The following is a 24,725-nucleotide window of genomic DNA, read 5'->3' on the forward strand; positions in this document are numbered from 1 at the left end:
CATGTTTAATTGCATCTTATTTATTAATTTAAAAGTACCCCACTTGCTATGCATTCTGGCACTGTATTCATATATTGCCGTATACATCCGTAGAGGGCCGCCTTAAGGGTGCTCATTCCTGTGATCGGGGATTGCACTTCACTTTAATGGCGGCTTAGATCCGCCTACTAGGAATGTTGATTGGCCAATCGGCTAGATAAATTAAGCTCCTCCAGCAGAAGGCGTATATCCTGACGAAGTCACGTGTCCCAGTGACGTAACGCGTAGATACGCGAGTGGGAGGAGCTTTTGACGATCGACGGCTTGACGTCATATCCGGCACGGGCGCCATCTTGGTGCTCCGTTTTCTGACATACAGTACACCCCTTGAGTGGTGTGAAGGCCTGTCTGCTTGCAGTTCTGTGTAAGTAGGTTTTTAGTTCTTTTTGGAATTTAATAAAAGGTTTTATACTATATGAGTCTCTCTTGCCTTACTGGTGACCGTGTTGGAGAGCCATACACTGGAGAGACACCACTGGTATCATCCACCATTAATGTTATAGCCAAGAGGAGGGAGTTCCACCATTACTGCCGGAGGGATCCACCTGATATCCGGAGGAACATTCTACTCATTACCCAAGGCTCATTGGTCCTTAGGGGCCTGGGCAGGAAGGTGAGGGGGCACCCCAGCTATAGAGGATTGGCACATTGAAGTTCACATCTGCATGGAATTTGTTTGTTACACAAGGACACTATTCACTAAGTTATATCTATGTCACTTTAATGCATGATATCTTCATATCTGTCTGCTTCACCCCACACCGATGATATATATATTTGTGCATATGGTTTTTTGTATATCTGGGCCATATACTATTGAGTGGCGTGCATGTTAATTTTAATATAGCGCCGTATTGTTTGTTTTATTTTAGCTAATGTGCACTGCTTGTCCCAAAAACATGGAAGTGAGTGGGAAAAGGAGAGGTCCAGGAGTTCATGAAACATATTACAAGGAGGCAGACAAATATAGTGATGTGTCGATTTCAAGAAAAATAAGCATTTAGGTAGTGAATGTTTATGGATTAATCTTGTTTAGTGTCACTGTTGTAACTATCAACCCCACCCCAAAGCACCCCCCCCAATGCTGAGGACATGTGGCCTGGTATGGTTCAGGAGGGGTGGGCTGCAAGCTCGGATAAGAGTCTGGTATGGATTTTGGGGGGTACCCCATGCCATTTTTTTTTTTTACATTTTGGCATGGGGGTTCCCCTCAAAATCCATACTAGACCCAAAGGGCTCAGTATAGATGGGAGGGGAAATCCCACTCCGTTTTTTTCTTTTAAATTTAATTGCCGGGCAATGCTGACAATATTTTTGACATTCAGCTGTCAGCGGGGAATCCGGCTGACAGCTGAAACATTAAAGAATGTTTCTTTACTAAAATACTACATGACTTAATATTATAACTATATAATGTGGTATTTTAGTAGCTGAGTGGTATCTTACTACATACTCAGATGCAGTAAGATACCGCTCAGTAAATTGTCCCTGTTCATAGTTCGCAGAAGAACTTTCGGTAGGTTCAAATGTTTGGCTGCGAACTCAGTAGGGTGGCGTTCGGCCCATCACTACTTCCAGTATCCAACAGACACTCTTCAGTGAGGGAGAAGTCAATGCCCACAATAACACGGGACAGCTAGACCCTTTCCTACTTCCATTGGGAACTCTTCAATGAGCTCTCCAGATCAGGTCTTTTTAGGTGAGACCACTTAGCTAGCTCCATCAGGGATAGACCCCCAAGCTCTGCCACAACAAACTCCATCTAAAACTGCTTCAGAGGGGCAGAGCCCCTGAGGCTGTGAAACTTCCTTAGCAGGACAAGGACAGAGCTGCTCCATGTATAAGACTATGTATGTCATTCTCCAGCCACCTACTGGGCACACCTTTCCAAGGTTTGGTTGAAGCACCATAAATAGAGATGAGCGAATCGAACCAGGCGAACCGGAATTCGATACGAATTTCAGGAAAAATTTGATTCGCGTCGAATCCGAATATATGCCTACTTCGGGTGCGCGAATCGGATTTTTCCCGATCAGCCGGCAAAAGTGTCCCTGCAGAGAGCTCCGCTATTTCTGACAGTTCTCTGACAGAAGGAACACATGTACAGCGGTTGAAACATTGTATCTATTAGTTTCCATTTAGGATACAGATGTTTCAACCGCTGTACATGTGAAGAAGCTGTCAGAGAACTGTCAGAAATAGAGGAACTCTGCACATACACTTTTTGCCGGTTTGGAATTCTTATTTTCATCCTACTTCTTCTTCTTCTTCTACTTCTTCATCCTCATCCTCAGAAGAAGAAGAAGAGGATGAGGATGAGGAAGAAGAAGTAGGATGAAAATAAGAATAATTCCAAGCCGGCAAAAAGTGTATGTGCAGAGTTCCTCTATTCTGCAGATACACTTAGAGGAGCTCTGCACATACACTTTTTGCCGGCTTGGAATTAATCTTATTTTCATCCTACTTCTTCTTCTTCTTCTTCATCCTCATCCTCATCCTCAGAAGAAGAAGAAGAGGATGAGGATGAAGAAGAAGAAGAAGAAGTAGGATGAAAATAAGAATAATTCCAAGCCGGCAAAAAGTGTATGTGCAGAGTTCCTCTATTCTGCAGATACACTTAGAGGAGCTCTGCACATACACTTTTTGCCGGCTTGGAATTAATCTTATTTTCATCCTACTTCTTCTTCTTCTTCTTCTTCATCCTCAGAAGAAGAAGAGGATGAGGATGAAGAAGAAGAAGTAGGATGAAAATAAGAATAATTCCAAGCCGGCAAAAAGTGTATGTGCAGAGCTCCTCTATTCTGCAGATACACTTAGAGGAGCTCTGCACATACACTTTTTGCCGGCTTGGAATTAATCTTATTTTCATCCTACTTCTTCTTCTTCTCCTTCTTCATCCTCATCCTCAGAAGAAGAAGTAGAGGATGAGGATGAGGATGAAGAAGAAGAAGAAGAAGAAGAAGTAGGATGAAAATAAGAATAATTCCAAGCCGGCAAAAAGTGTATCTGCAGAGCTCCTCTAAGTGTATCTGCAGAATGTCATTTATGGAAACAAATAGATACAATGTTTCAACCGCTGTATGGAGGGAATGTCCCAGAACTGTCATAAATAGTCTATTTATGACAGTTCTGGGACATTCACTCCATACAGCGGTTGAAACATTGTATCTATTTGTTTCCATAAATGACATTCTGCAGATACACTTAGAGGAGCTCTGCAGATACACTTTTTGCCGGCTTGGAATTATTCTTATTTTCATCCTACTTCTTCTTCTTCATCCTCATCCTCATCCTCTACTTCTTCTTCTGAGGATGAGGATGAGGAGGATGAGGAGGATGAGGATGAGGATGAAGAAGAAGAAGAAGAAGAAGTAGGATGAAAATAAGAATAATTCCAAGCCGGCAAAAAGTGTATCTGCAGAGCTCCTCTAAGTGTATCTGCAGAATGTCATTTATGGAAACAAATAGATACAATGTTTCAACCGCTGTATGGAGTGAATGTCCCAGAACTGTCAGAAATAGACTATTTATGACAGTTCTGGGACATTCCCTCCATACAGCGGTTGAAACCGCTGTATGGAGGGAATGTCCCACAACTGTCAGAAATAGACTATTTCTGACAGTTCTGGGACATTCACTCCATACATGTCCCAGAACTGTCAGAAATAGACTATTTCTGACAGTTCTGGGACATTCCCTCCATACAGCGGTTGAAACCGCTGTATGGAGTGAATGTCACAGAACTGTCAGAAATAGACAGAAACTGTCACAGAACTGTCCTTCTCATCCTCCTCCTTCTTCTCATCCTTCTCATCCTTCTTCTCATCCTTCTCCTTCTTCTCATCCTTCTCCTTCTTCTCCTTCTTCTCATCCTTCTCCTTCTTCTCCTTCTTCTCATCCTTCTCCTTTTTCTCATCCTTCTCCTTCTCCTTCTTCTCATCCTTCTCCTTCTCCTCCTTCTCATCCTTCTCCTTCTTCTCATCCTTCTCCTTCCCCTTCTTCTCATCCTTCTCCTTCTCCTTCCTCATCTCCAAGGGCATTTAAATTAAAGGTACAGTGTTCTGCACTAATTTAAAGGCTCTCTGAAGCCTAGAAACCCTTTTTATAAGTTAACTTCGTAGCGAATTAATTCGCATCGAATCGAATTTCTTCCTGGAATTTGCCGAATCAGCCGAATCGAATTTTTGAAAAATTCGCTCATCTCTAACCATAAATATTGAAGCTGACTTTCCAGCCCCCTATGATTCTAGAATCCTCTAGAACAGTGGTCTCCAAACTGTGGTGCAGGGGCCGGATGTGGCCTTTGTTTACTTTTATCCAGCCCTAGGAGCACTTTTCCTCCCACTGACACAAGACACTATTCCTTTCCTACCACCAACAATGGGGCAAAATTACTGCTATTGACAACAATGAGGCACTATTTCTCCTATTGACACCAACGATGTGGCAGTATTCCTCCCACTGACACCATTGATGGGGTACTGTTTCCCCCCACTGACACAATAGGACACCATTCCTAAAACTGACACCAATGATGGGGTACTGTTTCCCCCCACTGACACAATAGGACACCATTCCTAAAACTGACACCAATGATGGGACACTATTCCTCCCACTGACACAATTGGGCACTTTTCCTCCCACTTACACCAATGAAGGGGCACTATTCCTCCCCGTAATACCAAAGATGCATTGTTTACTCCCACTGACGCGGGGCCAATTTCTACTCCCAATGGCCACAGTCTGGCCCCGCGAAAGTCTGATGGACAGTAAACTGGCCCTATGTTTAGAAAGTTTGGAGACTCCTGATCTAGAATGTTGGGGGAAACAATCAAACCTTCAGCCTGTGAGATCCAGACAGCCCAAAGCAAACCACAACTGCTCCACTTATTACAGAAGAATCAAAAGAACTACATTTACCTAACATCTTAGCAGAGTAACTAGGAGGGTGCTATAAAAAGTTGATGAATCTGACATTCATATAAATTGTTGTTTTAAAACTAACAGTAGTCAAAATTATAAAGTGCAATTATTTTACGTTTTAATGGGGTTTTTTTGCCTATAGAATGCATAGAAAGATTATTTATTTCATGTACTTATATAGCGCTGTCAATTTACAAACGCTTTACATATATATTGTACATTCACATCACTCCCTAACCATCAAGGAGCTTACAATCTAAGGTAATTTAACAAAGAGCCTAGTTTTGGGAGGAGTAGCACAATGCATTTTGGTGTACTTCTACTTATGCCCATGCTGTGTGTGAGGACTTAGAAATTCATACACTCTTTATGCCTCTTAGAAAATAACTTTGGGTGTCTTCTTTCTAAAATGTGGTCATTTTGTGGGTGTTTCCACTGGCTTGGTGCTCCAGGCAAGGCTCATGCTTCCACTAGGCAAACTAGGCAGCTGCCTAGGGTGAACTACCACCTAGGGGCAGTTGGGCACAGCACAGGCCCGCGTTCTGTGTGGCCTATGAACCTCTTGTATGAATTCTTCATTCTCTACACAGGTAATGATTAGGGAATGATGGTATCTTTACTCTGCACAATTGTCTCACAGCCTGTCAACACACATGACTATTTAGTACCTTCTTCTACACAGCTGGAGCCAATTGGGAAGCCAAGGGAAGTGGTGTAGTACTAGGAGGCCGCCTGTCCTCACTGAAAGCCGCACCCTGGACTCCAGACTCCAGCAGGAGCCATCAGAGGTGAGCTGAGCCTAGTGGGGCCATGGAGGTGATGGGAGGAGGGGGGCAGAGAATGGTCGGGGGGGAAGGGAATGGATGCTGATTGTGTGGGATGCCGCCACATCATGAATGATCCTTCAGCTGAGGGGAGGGGCTGCAGAGGGGGAGGAAGAAAGGACAGAGAAAGATTTTGGGTGTCTGGGGCCAGTGTAGCAGCTGAGCTTTCGCTCCTTCCAGTGATCTTCTCAGACTCAGTCCCTTGCTGTAAGCCAACTGGTGGCTGCTGATCGCTGTGGAGTTTTGTAATTCTGTCTTTTTTTTGTTAATTTGGTGTATAATTTTGTTAATATATGCTGTATTTTGCCTATAATATTGGTGCTGGTGACATCTTATGACACTTAATTATGTAAATTAAAAGAAATTTAGCAGTTTCAGGTTTTGTTGATTTAATATTTTCTACTGTTTATAAAAAAATTTTGGGGGTGGGAGGTGGATGAAAGTAGCTGATCTTGCCCAGGGCGCAAAATAGTCTAGCACCAGCCCTGGCTCCAGGACCTCCAAAAATATGATAGGTAGTCAAAAATTAGATGCTGCTTGGACTTTGGGCTCCTCTATGTGGCTAGGCTGTGAAAAAGTCTCACACATGTAGTATCTCCATACTCAGAAGTAGCAGAATGTGTTTTGAATTGCAATTGTAAGTATGTGTGTGAGAAAAAAAAGTCTTGTTCAAATTACCATTTTGGGAAAAAAAAAATTGACCTTCATTATTTTCCAATGATCAATTATGACATCATTCATTTGACATAGTTTGACAGTTCAGTTGAGGCAATAATCAGTTGTGACAGTTATCACTCACTGAATGCTTTAACTGTAGCTGTCTTTGGAAACGGTTAAATTGATGGACAAATAAGCAAAGCTGACATTGCTGTGTTTGGATTGGTTACTTAGCCACATAGTTAGACACTAGGGAGAGATACATAATGCTAAACATCACTCTTAAAATCCTCGGCATATCTTTTTACAGTGTACTAAAGCTGCTAGCGTAAGATAGGATCAATACAATTAAAATGTAATTTTGCTTTTCAACAGGACTCACTCGCCTTTTTTTTTTTTCTGCTGCAGTCATCGATCAAGTTAAACTCAATTAAACCCTCTACATTTATTACTGTAATAAAGTAATAAATATGCTTGTGGTTATGTTTTTGGTACTTTTGCTGCAGCAAGGTATACAAACCCTTTGCTGCAGCACCCTGGAGAGTCAGACTGCAGCTCTTACACACAATGCAGCACCCCAGGTCTTTAACAGTCACTTCTGCACACTGATCCAATTTACAGCATTCCCAAGGACTGTGAGCTGTTAATTGGAACAGTGTTCAGGGAGGTGTCAAACTGTCGGAGACCCGCGCTGCTGCGGTATGTGTGAGAGAAGCATTCTGATTCCCCAGAGTGCTGCAGCAAAAGGTATTTAAATCCTTTGTTGCAGCAAAAGGTATGAAAAAACCAACAAGATTATGTGACCCATGATAAATGCTTAAGAGTCCCTGCTCAGGCGGTCAAGGTCTGATGAAATGAATGCCACTGAGCAGTGAGGTTGCAGGCTGAGGAAAGATCCATCCAGACCCAAAGCATACTGCAGAAATAGGAAGAGATAGCCCGGCCGAGTGGTTAGCAGGTAAAAACAGCCTCAGCTTGATTCATCAGACCACGACTCCAACATGTTTCGCCTCGCCCTCGGGACTTATTCATGCAGATCTTCCTATTTCCACAAGAGTATGTATTACTGTATATGCAGTCAGTAATTGGCAGAGAAAGTTTATATGTACATTAAGAGCAAACTCCATCCAAAACCTTTTTTAGCTTTCAAAAGAGTGTGGAGATAGCATATCTGCCACATAGGGAGAGCATTAAAACGATGCTGCAGCTCACTTATAGCCTTGTATTGTGAGAAAAGCACAACAGTAAAGCACAACCATTGTCTAGCACTATAAAACATGTAAATTTCATGAGTAATGATGGCTGCTTCCTTGTACTTGTACTGCAGGAAGCCTCATTTTCTCATGCATTTGTATATTTTCTACCAAAAGAGGTTCAGTTCAGTAAGTTCTCATATATACATTATTTGCCATACATTTAGATCATTTTTTGGTCATATGATTGTTATTTTTAGCTCTCCTGTATGGAAAATAATAGTTGTTACGGCACATCATTTTTATAGCTTAATGGGGAAGAGGTGTAGGCAGGTGTAGTTTGGACTCCCTGCATAGGTGGCACTGTTCAGCAGCTGCCATGCAGAGAGACAGCGAAGGGACAGGGGAACCCATGTTCCTCTGAGGCCTCTGTAGGTATCATCAGGTGATCAGCTGTCTGATTGGACACTGCTACCCTGGTTCCTGGTTGACCCCTGTGGCTATTTTTGGCATGGGCAGTGCTAATAAACAGCACTGTCCCGTTTTTGGTTGACACGCATTTTGCACAGTGAAATCAGGGACAGAAATCCCACTGGACATGAACAAAGTTTCTACCCTAGAGAGAGGTTCCAGTGGAGGAGGAACAGAATAGAGTCTGTTTCTTGAGTCTTCAACCAGGTACCTCATTGCAATCTACCTTCCAGCCACCTCCTCTGGCAAATTCTGTTGAGTATCAACAATGTGTACTGATTTTCTGTGCTTAGTTCTCTGTAAGTGTCACCAGGCCAGTGCAGCCGTGTATACACTACCTTCTCGGAACCTCGGATTCAATATCAATATACTTTCTGCACTACTTGGCCTCCATGTGTGTTCTTTCCACTCTGGGTAGCCAGCGGCCTTTTGTTGACCCTTTTGTCTACCATGTGCTCTATGATGCTTACATGAAATAGCATTGATATTTTATAGCAAGTAATGCAGAAAGCGTATGTTGTCTAATGATTCAAGTGTGATGTTTATTAATAGATAGCACTTCAAAGCATGGTCTGAGTCACCAATTGCCTCTTCTTGCCCTGGCTAACAACCATCTAACGCTAGAGATCCTGAAAAGCTTGTAGGACACAGTCTTTAGAGAAAGAAAAGAATGTGAAGAACAATGCCTGTTGCTGATCGTTCTACCACTCAATCACTGGGTTAGTATAAGGACATCATATTACAGGATTTTCCTATGTTGGGTTACATTTTGTGTCAGTTATCTCAACAGATTTGAGCACTGTATCACTTTTATCAAACCATGCTTGGCTATACATCTGTCTTCTACTTCAAACTTGTTCAACACCATGTAGCTGGCCAGCTAAGACCAGTCCTAGGTTGCTAATATGGTTCACATATAAGTGTATACCAAACCTGCCAATAACCTCAGTACAGTGTATATGTGTATTGTTAAAGCCACAAGCAGAATCATTGCTGTAATTTGTCTTTGATTGTTATATGACATTTATATATTCATTGTGTTAGCAGAAGCAGAAAAGGAAAATATGCCTTTAAGAGTTAGTTAAAGGTGAGCCAATCACAGACCGCCTCATACTGTACAGAGCCTTAACCAATCACAGCCAGTTTCACATTTGTGCCTGTGTAAAACTCCCTGCTAGGATTTTCTAGAGACACATGCTCACCAGACAGAGGAGGAAACAGACAAAGTTCCAATCAGAGAAGCTCCATGGAAGTAGAGAAGGCCAAATAGGTATTTAATGCACTTGTGTGTTCCTCTATTGTTTAACAGTGCAGGTAGATCTGTGTCTAAAAACTGTTGTATGTGTTTACTTGTAGTTCCACCGAACTTATGAATCAAGTCACTGTAGAGTAATCTAACGAATTTATAAATCCAAGTGAATTTATCAATCTATCGAAATATACAGAACGAATTTATCAAATCTATTGAACCTATCGAGATAAGCTATCGAATCAACCCAATGTAATACGAATTAAACCATTGTAATATTAAAGAAACAAGCCATTGTAAGCAGTGTTATATGAAGAAGATTGAAGTTGTTATTAAAGAAGTTAACTAAAGTATTCGGTGTGCTCTTTAAACCTACTGCATCCATAGAGCGGCATTGGAGGAATTACAGAGTAAAGTCAGTCTAATCAAACAAAGAAACAGCAATTGCATAATTTTTCTAATGCCACAGCGCACAAGGCACCAAAGGGTGCTGCGCCTGCCACACACCATGAAGGTGCACTGATTCATGGCTTGGGAGCAGTGTACCTTATACTTGTCAAATTCAGCTTGACAAATTATTTTAGCAAGGTGAAACCCTAAATTAAAAAAGTATAGCCAAAGCTTTTTTGGCCATACTTTTCTTCTGGGTCACAGGAGTAAACTTACTTTTGCACTCCCCTGTATTAAACAATGAAGAGACAATGGTGTAGTCACTTCCAATTTCAGATCCTCCATTTCTTGGCCAGTAAAACCAGGACAACATCCAACCCTGCAGATCTGTTAGAATAGATACAGTGAAAGGCAGGAGAAATATTGGTGTCTATTAGACTCGTAATGTCTCCATAAAGAGTACCTGTCGCCTGCTTATTGCTAGCACAGTGCAGTTTATTAATAAAGTTTATCTTTATTAATAAAATAAGTATATACATGAAAAAAAATTTCAAATAGCAATAAAACTATAAAAAATGTGTAAAAGAAAAATTGCCATACCTCCCTTTGCCCCGCACACACCCACAAACGCTGCAAAGGAGAAGCATGTGTATGTAAACCGCGGTCGCACCTCACATGTGACATATTGTCGCGTTGTGTCACAGGGAGAGCAATAATTCTAGCACAAGAGCTCCTGGTTAGCTCTAAACTGACGAGCTGTAAAGGCTTTTAAAGCTTCATCTATGGATATTTTTGGGTAGTGTAGTTTCTTGCAATATCATGGGGCAAGCAATTTCAAGACTTGTCATGCTTGGTATCTATTTACTCATTGCAAGCTCATCTTTTATATTTATCACAAAAATGGGTATTACATCAAATGTGCATTTGAGAAACAGTTGCACAAATATCACGTGAGCTAAAAAAATGCAACTAAAACTTTTGATTCTACAGGGCCTCTGCTTTCAGAAAATATATTATGTTCTGGGGGGAAAACTAAATAATTATGGCCAAAAATTAAGATTTTTACATGTGTGCAAAAAAATGAAAAATATTGTTCTAATGCCGAACTAGTCAAAGTGGTTGTAAGCCCTCACATATACCCAGTGAAGTCACTGACCTCAAGTGATACACAGAGATTAAACAAATAATCCTACTTAGGTTGTACCTCTTTATCTACAGTCATCTTTGCTCCACATCCATTCAAAGTGAAGAACACAGCATCTCTCAGCTCTGAAAAGCAGGGGGTGAGGAGCTGAAGTTACGTCAGTGAGGAGAGCTCTGAGAGCTGATTGGAGGGAAGGGACACACCCCTTTCACACAGCACACAGGAACAGAGCTTAGGATGTCAATCATAGGCTGTATGCTGCAGCTCCCTCCCGTCACCATTTTTCTCTTGGTGTCAGGAAAAAAAACATGTCAGAAGTGACTTGTGCAGATAGCAAAAGAATGAGGCATAAATGACACTTAGTGCTCTGAACTTGGACAAGTACACAATATAGAGAGATATCCTTTGTTCAAATTTCATATCTGAGGTTGACAACCACTTTAAAGAAATTCTAGAAGGTGCAATAGCACACTCCAGCACCCCCCCCCCCCGACTCTATGAAACAAGTGTGGAACATCACTGTACCCATTGTCACTCCCTCTAGCCTCGTAACTGAAGGCCCATAGGAGGAATATTCTGCAGGAGCCTGAGCCCTATACCTGCCATTCACCCATTGTGGTTGCAATGCTTTTCAGGCTCAAATGCAAAATAAAAAAAATGAATACGTAGATATGCCCCTGCCCATATGCCATGGTCAAAAAACTGGAAGAAAGAAAAACTGAAAGGATATTTAATTTTCAAGAGGACTTGAGAAAATAAAATTAAGTATGGGATTGCTTACTATGGGCAACACATTTAATTTTTTGCAATCTTTATGAATTTGGCACAATTTTATGGCTTTTAAAACCTTTTTCTTGGTACCTGCTGCTGAACCCCACCCCAGACCAAAAAATTGTCTATGGCCCTGTGATTATGGATTGGCAATATGCGGTCTATGGGATGATAAAACCACCACTGGCGTGGCTGGAATCACTGGATCCATGGCTCCAGAGGTTATGAACAATTACTTTTACCAGTTTCAACCTGACTGGTTTTCACTGGGAGTCATTACCTACATCTTGGCCACAAAATATCTGCCATTTAAAAGCAGGAGCTTTGATCAATACAGGAGAGAGGTGAACTTCATCCATCAGGATTACCCTCCTGACATGGACCTGGAGAACTCTAAATATCCACAGGAAAGGTTTCTAGACCTACTGCTGCTGCTCTAGGGGTATAATGTAGGTTTGCTGATAAGTCATCTGCATGACCATTGTGTAGTTTGGCTTTGCTGTCCCATTGTAAAGTTTCAGTTATGCTATATTGGGCTGAAAAGGATCACCCAGGAGGAGACGTACAGTAGTCAGAGTTCTTTCCTAACCTATACAGAGCCAAGTGAAGTAACTTTTTTACTCATGTACACAAGTCCTCATAGATAACTATTCATTATGTTATAGCTGTTTTGAAATATCTGGAGGAGAGACTGGGGATCAGGGAAGACATCAGATCCCACATCTTCATGAAATCCATCAACTGGAAAGAACTAGAGGAAGGAGAAGCATCATCCCCTTTTCTAGAGGAAACAGTAAGTACACAAATCCTAATGGGATAAAATTACTATATATCTGACAGATTGGAGCAATGCTGTGTCCTTACAGATCATGTAGGAAACACAGACATATTCCAGCCTACAGGAAAACCTCACAGACTAATCAGTTGACTGATCCATTTTCCATGAGAGGAGAAGATAAGAAGATATCTTTCTATACACCAGACACAATGGTGCACAGTTGGGAGTGAGAGTCAAAGTGAGATGGTACAATGATACATGATACCATCTCTATGAGGTCTATAAGATGTGACATCAGCCATCATGACATGGTGGAAGTAATGGGCGTAGACACATAGGGGGGATTTACTAAAGCTGGTTCACTCATAATCTGGTACAGCTGTGCATGGTAGCCAATCAGCTTCTAACCTCAGCTTGTTTAGTTAAGCTCTAGCAATAAAACCTGGAAGGTGATTGGTTTCCATGCAGAAGTGCATGAGATTCTGAGTGATACAGTTTTAGTAAATAAACTCCATAGCTTGCTTCTAGATTTGTATCCTATCTGCTCTCCCACTGCATGGAAATGAGGAAGAAGAGATCGGCTCTAGTTTGTATTGAGAGAGCTGGTCATTATTAAACAATAAGATCTATAAACACTGAATATGACGTATGTGTTTTTTTTTTTACAGCCCATGGAAATGGACGGCCGACTTTTCCCATCAGCTATAATGCCAAAACCATCAGAGAATCCAGGAAAGGAGATATGCGTACCCATGTTCACATACATCAACAGCATGTGAATTTGCAGAAGACAACATCGTCCTGCAAAGATTCAAGAATAAAAAACAAATTCTACGCATAGTTGACAATTTAACATCACAGAAATTTTACAACCATTGTTAACACCATAGATGGTTGATCCAGGGAGAAATTCACCAATCACCTTCAGGGGTCAGGAAGGAATTTTTTCCCTATTGGAGCAAATTATGCCATGCTTCACAAGGGGTTTTTGCCTTCCTCTGGATCAACAGGTGGATCTCATAATGTACCATCACCTGCTAAGGCTCAAATTCTGTACATACAGAAGAAACCGCCAAGAATTTGGAATTTGTGTCCTGCACCTACAGTGTTTCCCTTTTGATAGAAACTGCTAAGGTTTGTGCCTTGTGTCAAAAGACACAGTGAATCCGCCAAGAGTTTCTTCCCTGTAGGGTGCAGTATTTTTATACTGTAACCACTAAGCTTTGCTCTGTATGTTTTTTCTTTGGGCTTCTTCTAGGTCTTGCATATACTGCGCAATAACTATTGGAGCCCAGTGGATAAATTTGAGGCCCTTCATATACAGTGGGGCAAAAAAGTATTTAGTCAGCCACCAATTGTGCAAGTTCTCCCACTTAAAACGATGAGAGAGGCCTGTAATTGGCATCATAGGTAGACCTCAACTATGAGAGACAAAATGAGAAAAAAAAATCTAAACAATCACATTGGCTGATTTGGAAAGAATTTATTTGCAAATTATGGTGCAAAATAAGTATTTGATCAATATCAAAAGTTCATCCACAGCAAAATGGCGGATCCGGAGTCGCGCATGCGCACTGAGTCAAACTCCGATAAAATGGCTGCGTAGTGCGCGCCATTTCCCCTATTTATATGCTATCAACCAGTCACGTTGTTGGTTCTCCCTCTGATGAAGTGCCATTGCATGAAAGGCCTCAGATGGAACCAGACAGCACCTGACATCACCGCCGCCGGAGCTAGGAGGAAGCCTGGCGTCCATTTTAACTCAGGGTTAGTGATTTATATATGGATGTTACTATACCCTGCTTGATTTACTGCTATTACAATAAAGCTTACTGAATCTACTACACTATGGGCACCTGTTTTGTGGCTCCTATATGGAGCTATTAAGCCTACAGGTTACCCCAGGGATACAAGTGTGACCAGAGGAAAAGAAGCCCTGTACTCAGGCTAAGCACCTAATCCATCCTTAAGGGGACCTCTGGACCCAGCAGATCTCTTTGTTATTCCCTATGACTTGATGACTACACCATAGAGGAAAAAGTTCACCGGACTATCCTGCCTATCTACAGATACCTTGAGGGTTTATATTATATGCGCATTATCCATGCGCTTCCAGTGAGTGCGCACTTTAACTGCTGGTCGGAGTCACTAGTCAATCTGCTGCTGATTTTATCCTGGGATTAAACACTCTGTACGGGATATTTTCATATCATTTGCTCTGTATGTACAGAGAATAAATCGAGCAAACATCATACACCCTCAGCTGTACTTACCTCCCAGGGTGCTGAGCTGTCAGTGCCCATTGACCCCGTGTAGCTGTCCGTGGATTTAAAATCCCTGCTCTTTTCCCTCTTCTATCTGCAGCTCTTCTGGGACGGATTACAGTGGTGGTCTGTGCTGGAGATCACCAGCCAGAATATCACTGATCCGTCCCAGAAGCGCTGCAGAGTAGAAGCAGAAGAGCAGGGATTTCAAAGCCACTGCACAGGCTGTGTGCGCACTGACAGCTCAGTACCCACAGAGGTAGGTACAGCAGGGAAAAGGTGAACACTCTAAGTATTGAGCACCACTGTTTACTCTACACCACAGATTGTTGGTCCAGGGAATAATCCGATCGCCTTCGGGGGTCAGGAAGGAATTGTTTTCCCTATTGGAGTAAATTACACCATGTTGCACAAGGGGTTTTTTGCCTTCCTCTGGATCAACTGTGCATTATGGAGTTCACCTGCAGAACATACCATCAAATCCTATACATACAGAAGAAACAACCAAGAACTTGTGCCCTGCACCTACAGCGTTGCCTTTTGATAGGAACCAATGAGCTTTGTGCTCTGTGTCAAACGACATGGTGAAACTACCAAGAAGTTCTTCCCTGTAGGTGCAGTGTTTTTATACTGGAACTGCTAAGCTTTGCTCTATATGTATAGGGAAGAAAAAACTGGCAAGGGAGGGATTACTTTGACACAGTTGGGCAGCTTAAACATGTTTTGCAATATATGTAAACCAAAAATCCCTCTTTCCCAAGTCATCTTCTAGGACATCCCACATGAGAGAGAGGCTCCTCCCAGGAAACACCCACTCCACCTTTTTCTCCTATAAGTAGCCTCTCTCCCAGGGGGACCCTCAGTATTAGTGTTTCCTCCAGCCAGGACAAAGCTACTCCCGTTTGTTTTTTTTGTTTTTTTCCCCTGGCTGTCTGGCGAGGTGCTGACGCCCCCCTTCCTCCTCTTCTTAGCAAGGCAGGGGCCTTGTGGGGTGGCTTCAGCCAGGTTTTTCACCCTGAAGCACCCCTTTAGGATGGGGGAGACAGACCCCCGGATGGTCCAAGCGGGGCTCTCCAGGGGGTAGAGCCTGCTCCGCCGACCTATTTGGTAGTGCCTTCCCTTGTGGGACAGAGGTAAGCTTGCCTTCCTCCTGGATCTCGGCAGCATGGAACCAGGAAGTGCGGGACACCGCGGCCACGTCATTTCGGCCGGAGGAACAGGAAGCGGACTACTGCCATTTTGGTTATGGGCGGCGGACCGCAAATTTGCCCACGCCACTGCCACATCATCCACCGGTGCCCATGAGAGGGAGGTCGGCATGCTGGGACCCCAGGAAGGGGGCGGAGCCCTGTCAACCCTGCAAAAACAGCCACACTGAGGGCAGGCTGCAGCGAGAATGGAGGCAGATCTGTCGGAGCTGGGGGAGGCCCGGGGGGGGGAAATCGGGGGTTCTTCTCTCTACAGCACCCTAGGGCTTTCTGGGTGCTTGTGGGTGCACATAGGTCAGTCCCCCGGGGCCCCTCGGCTTACAGGATACCTTGTGTATCTTTGTCCCTAGATGGGCCCACAAGAGGAGGATAGAGGGGGAAGAGAAACTCCTTGTGAGTCAAAGAAAAAATGCGCTACCTGCAGGAAGAAGCTAGCTAGCGCTTGGTGGAAGCAACTGTTCCAAGAATTGATAAGCTAATTAAGGAGTCGGGATCCCTCTTTAAAGATTTTCTGCAAAACATGACGCAGGAGATGTCTAAAATCTTTCAAAAATTTAGGGAGCAGTGGCAGGAACCAGCCCCGGTTGAGCCTCAACCTGGCACTTCAGGAATTTTCCTTCCAGCACTTCGGACTCGGAGGAAGGCGAGGCAGAAGATCAGGATCACAGATCGCAAAGGTTCCTTTTTCCAGTAGAAGATACGGAAGGCCTCTTGAAGGTGATCTATGATACTCTGGATCTAGAAGAGGAACAACCGGATCTCTCTCTGCATGACCAGCTATACGCAGGGTTACAAAAAAGAAGCGGCCGCACATTCCCCGTTCATTCTACCATAAAAAGGGAATAGGAAGAGCCGGAAAAGAAGGCTCTCTTTCCTAAAAACCTTAAAATGCGATTTCCGTTTAAAGAAGAAGATGCGTCCGTGTGGGAATCCTGCCCGAAGCCAGATGCCCCCCTTTCAAGGATTTCGAAATCGACGGACTTATCTTTTGACGATGGCGGTTCCCTTAAGGACCCAATGGACCGCAAAAGCAGACACATTCCTTAAGAGAGCGTGGTAAGCATCTGCAGTGAGCTTTAAACCAGCAGTAGCAACAACCTGCGTTTCCAGAACCTTAGATGTATGGCTGGGACAGCTCCACTCACCTTGAACAAGGTACATCAGCGGAGGAGATCCTGAAATCACTACCAGTTTTGGAAAAATCAGTGGCTTTTATCGTGGACGCGTCAGGCGGAGACTATCAGTTATACAGCAAGATCGACTGCACTCATAAATTCAGCCCGAAGAGCATTCTGGTCTTGGCAGGGGGACGTTGCCTCCAAATCCAGGCTCTGTGGCCTGCCCTTCGAGGGAAAGCTCCTCTTCGGGCCAGAACTAACCTCGGTCCTAGAAAGGTCGGCCGAACAAAAGGAAAGGATTTCCTGTCCCCAGCAAGCAAACGAGACGGAAATTTTTTCGCCCCAACAGGCAGTACGCAACAAGGGAGGCTAGATTTCAGGAGCAGAGGAGCAGCTGGGGCTCTAAAAGGGGCAGGAACGAGTTGAGGGGGAAGGGAGGCTTCCTCTTCAACCCCAACCAGGTTAAATCCAAGACTCAGCCCAAGTGACTGGCGAAGCCAAGTGGGAGGAAGACTGTGACACTTCCACACACAATGGCTGAAGATTACCCAGAACGCATTCATCCTAGACACAATTCGCAACTGTTACAGGATAGATTTTTCAAAACTCCCCCCCTCGAAGATTTTTCGCGACCCCCTTGCCAAGGGACAGGGAAAAGGTAGACGCACTGGTGAACCTCCTGGAAGGGATGCTCCAGCAGAACATGGTTTATCAGCTGGAGGAGGAAGAGAGGGGAAGTGGATTCTATTCCCATTTCTTTCTAAGAAGGAAGGAACTTACAGAATGATACTCAACCTGAGGAAGGTCAACGAATTTGTAGAACCCAAAAAGTTACGCATGGAAACAATACACACGGCGAAAGAACTCCTGCCGCCGGGCGTATTTATGGCTTCAATAGACCTGAAGGATGCATATCTTCAAGTCCCGATAAGGGAAGAATCGAGGAAGTTTCTGAGGTTTGCACTGAAAGGCGAACGAAGAACGATCTTATTTCAATTCAATGCACTCACCTTTGGTCTGTTGTCAGCTCCAAGAATATTCACAAAGATCCTAGAGGAACCTCTACAGGCCCTGAGGTTAGAGGGGGTAAACATCACCCCCTATCTGGACAACCTGCTCTTATTTGCGGACACGGAAAGAGGCCTGGAATCCCATGTGTAACACGCAATATCCTTCCTGTCACAAACGTGCGCAACACACAGTGAAGGACGCAGACTATTTTATTGAGAGTATCCATTTATCCCTTATTCTCCTTCCCCCTCCCTTCCTAAGAGGCCCAGCAACATGTGGCCAGTATGTGTGTGAGTTAGGAATGTCACAGGAGGGTCATAGGAGCTGTAAAAGCCCCCAAGAGAGTTGGAGTGTCTCTGTCCACAGAACCTGCCAATTGTAACACCTCCTAAGAGATAAGGCAAGCTTTCTCAGGAGTTGAAAGAGATTCTAACCTCATAAAACCTAACTCTGTATAGGTGACAGAATCAGATAACTTCTGGTAAATCCATTTTTCCCCTATGTCTCATATCTTGAAATATGAGAGATGTACATAAAAACCGAACACCTCGTCAGATGGCCAATGAGCAGACGAACAGTTTGATGGGTCACTCGCCTTTGTCTCGGACACTCAGGGAAGCAGAAACATAGATCTCATGAACCATGCAGTATATAATTTCATAATTCATATCTAATTAATCCTCAGATTTGTCTGCATAATAATCTACCCACGGGTGGACTGTCACTTGTGCAGATGAAAAGTTATAGGCAAATATGAGTTATGGGAGATTTTTGCTCTAGTTGAGGCATCCACCCATATTTCCATGCCCTAAGTGGAGATTGGCCCTTGACTGCAGAGCCACCCCCCTGCTGGGGACTTTAAAACAGGCTGTCAGGCCTAAGAGGAATAAAGTTGAAGAATTCTCCAATTTTTCCATGTTAACATAGGGAGATCAAAGCACCCTTGTGCTCTGAAACTTGGATCTGCTAACCCAGGACTTTGGCAAGTACTTTAACCCTTTCACCTCTCTCTGATATCTCTTTGCTGTGCTATGGTTCTTTGTATATTTATATATATAATCTTAGTTACATCTTTGTTCTGTCAATATTTTTATTGCTCCAGTTTGACCTTTTAGTAATAAATCGTTCTGAAAGTGTTGAACTGTTTCTACAGCTCTGTATTGCAACTCACAAATTCCTGCCTCTAAAGAGGCGCTACTGTGGTTGTTTAAACCTCTGTATAACCGGCCTGCGGATCATTTTATACAGACGATCTCAATCATTATAGTGTTATAGCTGATAACGCCGAGTTTCCTCTCTGTCCAAAAAGAAGGTGGTGGCAGTGTGAAGGGTTAATTGCGTAATTAACCTGACCCAGTAACAATTGCTCAGGCTGCCGATACATCGATCTGTATCCATTAGCTGGAAAATCGTTGTGCAGGGTGCAGCTGGGTGTGGCATTGTTATGCACGTCACATCGCGGTTTTAGATCGGCTAGCCCTTCGGTCACGAGTTTGTGTGAGAAGGTCTGGGGTCTGACGCCGCAATCGTGACACTTCCTAGAAAACCTAGGGTTGTTAATGGAGAAATCACAGCTAGTCCCTTCCAGGAGGATCACGTATTTGGGGTACATTCTAGATTCCACAAATACTTGCTTATACCTGACCACAGAGAAAGCACTCAAACTACAGCAAGATATGAAGACCTTCCGGGGTATGGCAACCTGCACAGTCAGAAATGCAATGAAGCTTGTCGGGCACATGACAGCCGCACATACCGGGGGTACAATGGGCACAGCTACACTCCAGAGTGTTGCAGAACCACATCCTCCCCCACTGGGATGGCAGCCAAGCATCCCTAGATTCCAGTATCCGCCTCACACACAAAGGCAGAGAATCACTAAGATGGTGGGGGAATATCCACACATTGGAAGCAGGAAGGAAGTGGAAGCAAGTCAACCCAGTAAGAATCACCACAGATGCAAGTATGTGGGGGTGGGGTGCGCATATGGAGGACTGCCTGGCCCAGGGCAAGTGGGACACAGAGATCTCGGGGAGGTTGTCAAACTTCAAAGAATTATTGGCAATCTTCAAAGCTTTCACAGCTTTTCAGAAGAAGATAGTAGGGAAAGAGGTTCAGATCTTGTCCGACAATACAACGGCAGTCGCATACTTAAACAGGCAGGGGGGCACGAGGTCCCCGAGACTGATGGAACTGGCGGAAACCCTCCTGAGCTGGGCAGAAAGGAACCTAAAATCCATCACGGTGTTGCATTTGAAAGGGGATCTAAATCAGCTGGCGGACCAGTTGAGCCGGGAAGAAGTCATCCAGACAGAGTGGTGCCTCAGCCATACAGCATTCGACAAAATCTGCACCAGATGGGGTACTCTCTCCATAGACCTCTTCGCCAACAGGAAAAACGCAAAACTAGAGAAGTACTTCTGCCTGCAAAAGGACCCCAGGGACAAAACACACTAGCCCAACAATGGGAAGAAAACCTCCTCTATGCTTTCCCACCGTTCAGATTGTCACCAAGGGTGATACAGAAGATACAGTCATCTCAAGCCAGGGTCATCCTAATTGCTCCATTTTGGCCCAAGTTCTCCTGGCTGATGGAACTGAGCCTAACGGACCCATGGATGACCACCCACGCACAACTTACTCGCCCAGGGGGGAGTGCTACACCCACACCCAGAAAAACTATTCCTGACAGCTTGGCTTCTGAGCGGAACAGGCTAGCTGGGAAAGGGTTATCAGAAAGAGTGGTCAACATCTTAAATCGACAAACACCATACTCATTCACTCCCTTCTCATATCACGACTTAACTATTGTAACTCCCTCCTCACCGGCCTACCCCAACACAGGTTATCCCCGCTTCAGTCTATCCTGAATTCTGCGGCCAGACTCATCCACCTTACCAACTGCTCCATATCCGCCAACCCCCTCTGCCAATCCCTCCATTGGCTTCCGATTGCCCAACGCATAAAATTCAAAATACTAATATTGACGTACAAAGCTGTTCATAACACTGCCCCAAACTACATCACTGACCTGATATCCATCTACCTCCCAAAATTCACTCTCTGCTCCTCACAAGACCTCCTACTTTCCAGTTCCCTGGTCTCCTCCTCCCATGCCCGTCTCCAGGACTTCTCCCATCCTCTGGAACTCACCACCCCAATCCATCAGACTGTCACCTACCCTCCTCACCTTTAGGTGCACCCTGAAAACCCATCTCTTCAGAGAAGCCTACCCCGCCCTCACCTAACTGCTGATCTCCTCCGCTCCCCCCACAGCTACTTCCTCCTGTACCACTCTCCCCTCCCTCCTAGATTGTAAGCTCCAAGGAGCAGGGCCCTCGAACCCCTTGTGTATTTTATTGTATTGTTACTGTACTGTCCCATGTATTGTCTCCCATTGTAATGTACAGCGCTGAGCAAACTGTTGGCGCTATATAAATACTGTGTAATAATAATATTATATGATAAAATCTGGAAGAAATTTTCTTTCTGGAGAAGCAGGAACGAGTCGTCGGGGGCCCCCATCCTAAATACAGTACTTGAATTCCTTCAAGCCGGGGCAGACAAGAACCTGGCCGCCAATACTCTTAAGGTGCAAGTAACCGCTCTGTCAAACTTTCTGGAGCGAAGATTGGCAGAAGATCCCTTAGTAATCAGATTCCTGAGGGCTATCTCTAGACGCCAAGCTTTGTCCATACCAAAATACCCTATATGGGACCTGGGCACAGTTCTAAAGAGTCTTCAGCAAGAACAATTTGAACCCTTGGAGGAATGTTCTCTCAGGCATTTAACCCTTAAGAACACCCTCCTTATAGTACTAGTCTCCGCCCGCAGAGTCAGTGAATTGCAAGCTCTGTCGGTAATAGAACCATACTGCACGATCCTTTTGACAATCATCCTCCGCACGGATCCGGCATTTCTACCAAAGGTCGCATCGCATTTTCACAGATCACAAGAAATAGTAATACCATCCCTTGATGGAAACCCAAGCAAGGCAAAAGAAGGTGACTACAACAAAATTGATGTAAGGAGATGTTTAATTGCGTACATCGAGCGCACAAAAACATGGAGACGCTCGTCCAGTCTCTCCATCTTGTTCCAGGGCCCAAAGAAGAGATACAATGCCTCCAAAAGGCACCATCGCAAAATGGATAAGAGAGGCCATCTCAGGATACAAAACTACGTCTCTGGCACCTCCACTGGCTTAAAGGCGCATTCAACCAGGGCCACCGCAGCCTCCTAGGCAGAAAAGGCCGGGGCCTCCCCCGGACAGATCTGCAAAGCCGCAACGTGGTCCAGCTTTACCACCTTTGCCAGACACTACCGATTAGACCTGATTGGCAACAAGGACCAGGCTTTGGCAGGAAGGTCCTGCAAGCAAAGGCCCCGCCCTAATGTAAGTATTCTTATTCAGACCTCATGTGGAGCTGTCCTAGAAGATGACTTGGGAAAACGCAGTTATTTACCTGTTAACTGTATTTCCAGGAATCTTCTAGGACAGCGTAACTCCCTCCCGATTACTGTGTACTTATATGCTGATGTGCCATCATGTAATGAACCAGTGATATATTGTTTCTACTACCATTTTTTTATGCTTTCTCTTAGGCCTTCGGTCATATTCCTGTACTGAGGGTCCCCCTGGGAGAGAGGCTACTTCTAGGAGAAAAAGGTGGAGCGGGTGTTTCCTGGGAGGAGCCTATCTCTCATATGGAGCTGTCCTAGAAGATTCCTGGAAATACAGTTAACAGGTAAATAACTGCGTTTTTTTATGCAAAGTTTGCTAGAAATGTAGAACACAGCCAGGGCTGCTGCTAGTCTATTTTGCGCCCTAGACAAGATCAGCTACTTTACTTGCACCCCCCCCCCAAAAAAAAAAAAAATCACCCCTCCTAGCACACCTCCTTTCTCGTAAAATGATCCACCCTAGCCCATATCCTCTCCCCCAAATCCCTCCTCCAAGCACAACCCTGTCCAAATTACCCTTCCCAGCACAAATCTTTCCTCCCCACCCAAATCTTCCTCCTAGCTCAATCCCCCCCATTCCCCCTCTCCGGACACAAATCCCTCCCAATCCCCTCTCCTGGCACAATCCTGATAATCCTCCCAATCCCCTCTCCTGATAACAACAGGAATCACCCAAATGGCCCTGATCAAAAATTTACATACCCTGGAATGTTTGGTACAGACACACAAGGTGACACACACAGGTTAAAATGGCAATTAAAGGTTAATTTCCCACATCTGTGGCTTTTAAATTGCAATTAGTGTTTGTGTATAAATAGTCAATGAGTTTACTAGCTCTCACATGGATGTACTGAGCCATGGAGAGCAGAAGAGGATTGTCAAAAGACATGCATAGGTCTTTTGACAGTTTCATTAACCTCCCTGGCGGTATGATTATTTCAGATTTTTGGTGCTGAAAGCGGTACCATTATTTTGCATGGAAATATGTATTTTTTTTTATTGTCGGCTGTAAATTTTAGGAATAACTCACTGAAATCTATCCGAACAAGAGTCTAGTAAACATTCCGGATATGATAAAACTTGAAACACGAAATCCTAAATTATAATTTAATAAATTTAATTCAATAATATAATCAAACCAATAACACTGAAATTTGAAATATAGCGCCAAGTTCGCACATTGCTGAGCTCAGTCGCAGAATCATTTTCAGTGTCTGATGACGAATTTCCCCATGTATCATTATCACTCAATTCTGCAAGTGGTTCTGATTTACTATCGCTGTTCTCTAGCTGCTCTAGCGGTCTAAAACCGCTTTTGACCTAAAAGGACACTTTTTGGGCGCCATGGACTTTTCTAAGTTTCCAGGGAGAAAGAACAGTCAAAATGCAGGCAGGGCACAGGACAAAGCACTAGGGACAAAATGTATGTGAATTGGTTTGAAACAGTAATGTTTTACTATTTAATATTCGTTTAGAAAAAAAATGACATTTAAAATTTTTAAATTTGCCGCCGGTTCCGGCGCCCGTACGTCCCGACGTCACAGGGACCGGAACACGGAAGCCGGATGCTGGCATCGGCCGGAGGAGATTGCCGGGGACGCTGCAGGGGACACATCACAAGAGCGAAGGACAAGGTAAGCGCTGCAGGGACTCCCTGAGCAACGCCGCATGGTAAGCCCGAGTGTAGCTCGGGGTTACCGCTTGTGGTACTGAAATTTTACCCCGAGCTACACTCGGGAATACCGCCAGGGAGGTTAAGGTAATGAAACTTTGTATAGATGGAAAAGGATATAAAAAGATATCCAAAGCCTTGAATATGCCAGTCAATACTGTTCAATCACTTGTTAGGAAGTAGAAAATTTGGGGTTCTCTTGACACCAAGCCAAGATTGCAGCCACAACTGCCTGAGGAATTGTTTGGGATATAAAGATAAAACAACAGGTAACCTCATGAGAAACACAGGCTGCTCTGGAAAAAGATGGTGTGGTTGTTTCAGGGAGCACAATATGATTCTTGAATAAAAATGAGCTACATGATCGAGTTGCCATTAAGAGCACTTTACTGCGCCAATGCCACAAAAAAGCAGTTACCATGTGCCTGGTAACACCTTGACATGCCTCACAGCTTTTTGCCACACTGCTATCTGGAGTGATGAGACCAAAATTGAGCTTTATGGTCACAAACAAAAGCACTATGTTTGGAGAAGGATCAGCAAGGCTCA

General features: G+C 44.0%; 1 long non-coding RNA gene across 2 annotated transcripts in view; it reads left to right on the forward strand.

The window, feature by feature from the left end:
• LOC149460442 (uncharacterized) overlaps nucleotides 1-14,285 on the forward strand; it is a 64,962-nt gene extending 50,677 nt beyond the window's left edge. The window contains exons 2-4 of one of the 2 annotated variants that reach the window (XR_016313079.1): nucleotides 5,645-5,750; nucleotides 12,327-12,454; nucleotides 13,108-14,285. This is a non-coding gene — a long non-coding RNA (uncharacterized LOC149460442). Of the gene's footprint in view, nucleotides 1-5,644; nucleotides 5,751-7,320; nucleotides 7,500-12,326; nucleotides 12,455-13,107 lie in introns of those variants that run through there. The other variant, XR_016313080.1, reaches the window with a different exon arrangement.
• Nucleotides 14,286-24,725: the final 10,440 nt, after the last annotated feature.

Source organism: Staurois parvus, unplaced genomic scaffold (genome assembly GCF_062004578.1).
Source record: "Staurois parvus isolate SC_StPar_1 unplaced genomic scaffold, SC_StPar_1.0 ptg000230l, whole genome shotgun sequence".
In the NCBI taxonomy this organism is placed as follows: Eukaryota; Metazoa; Chordata; class Amphibia; order Anura; family Ranidae; genus Staurois; species Staurois parvus.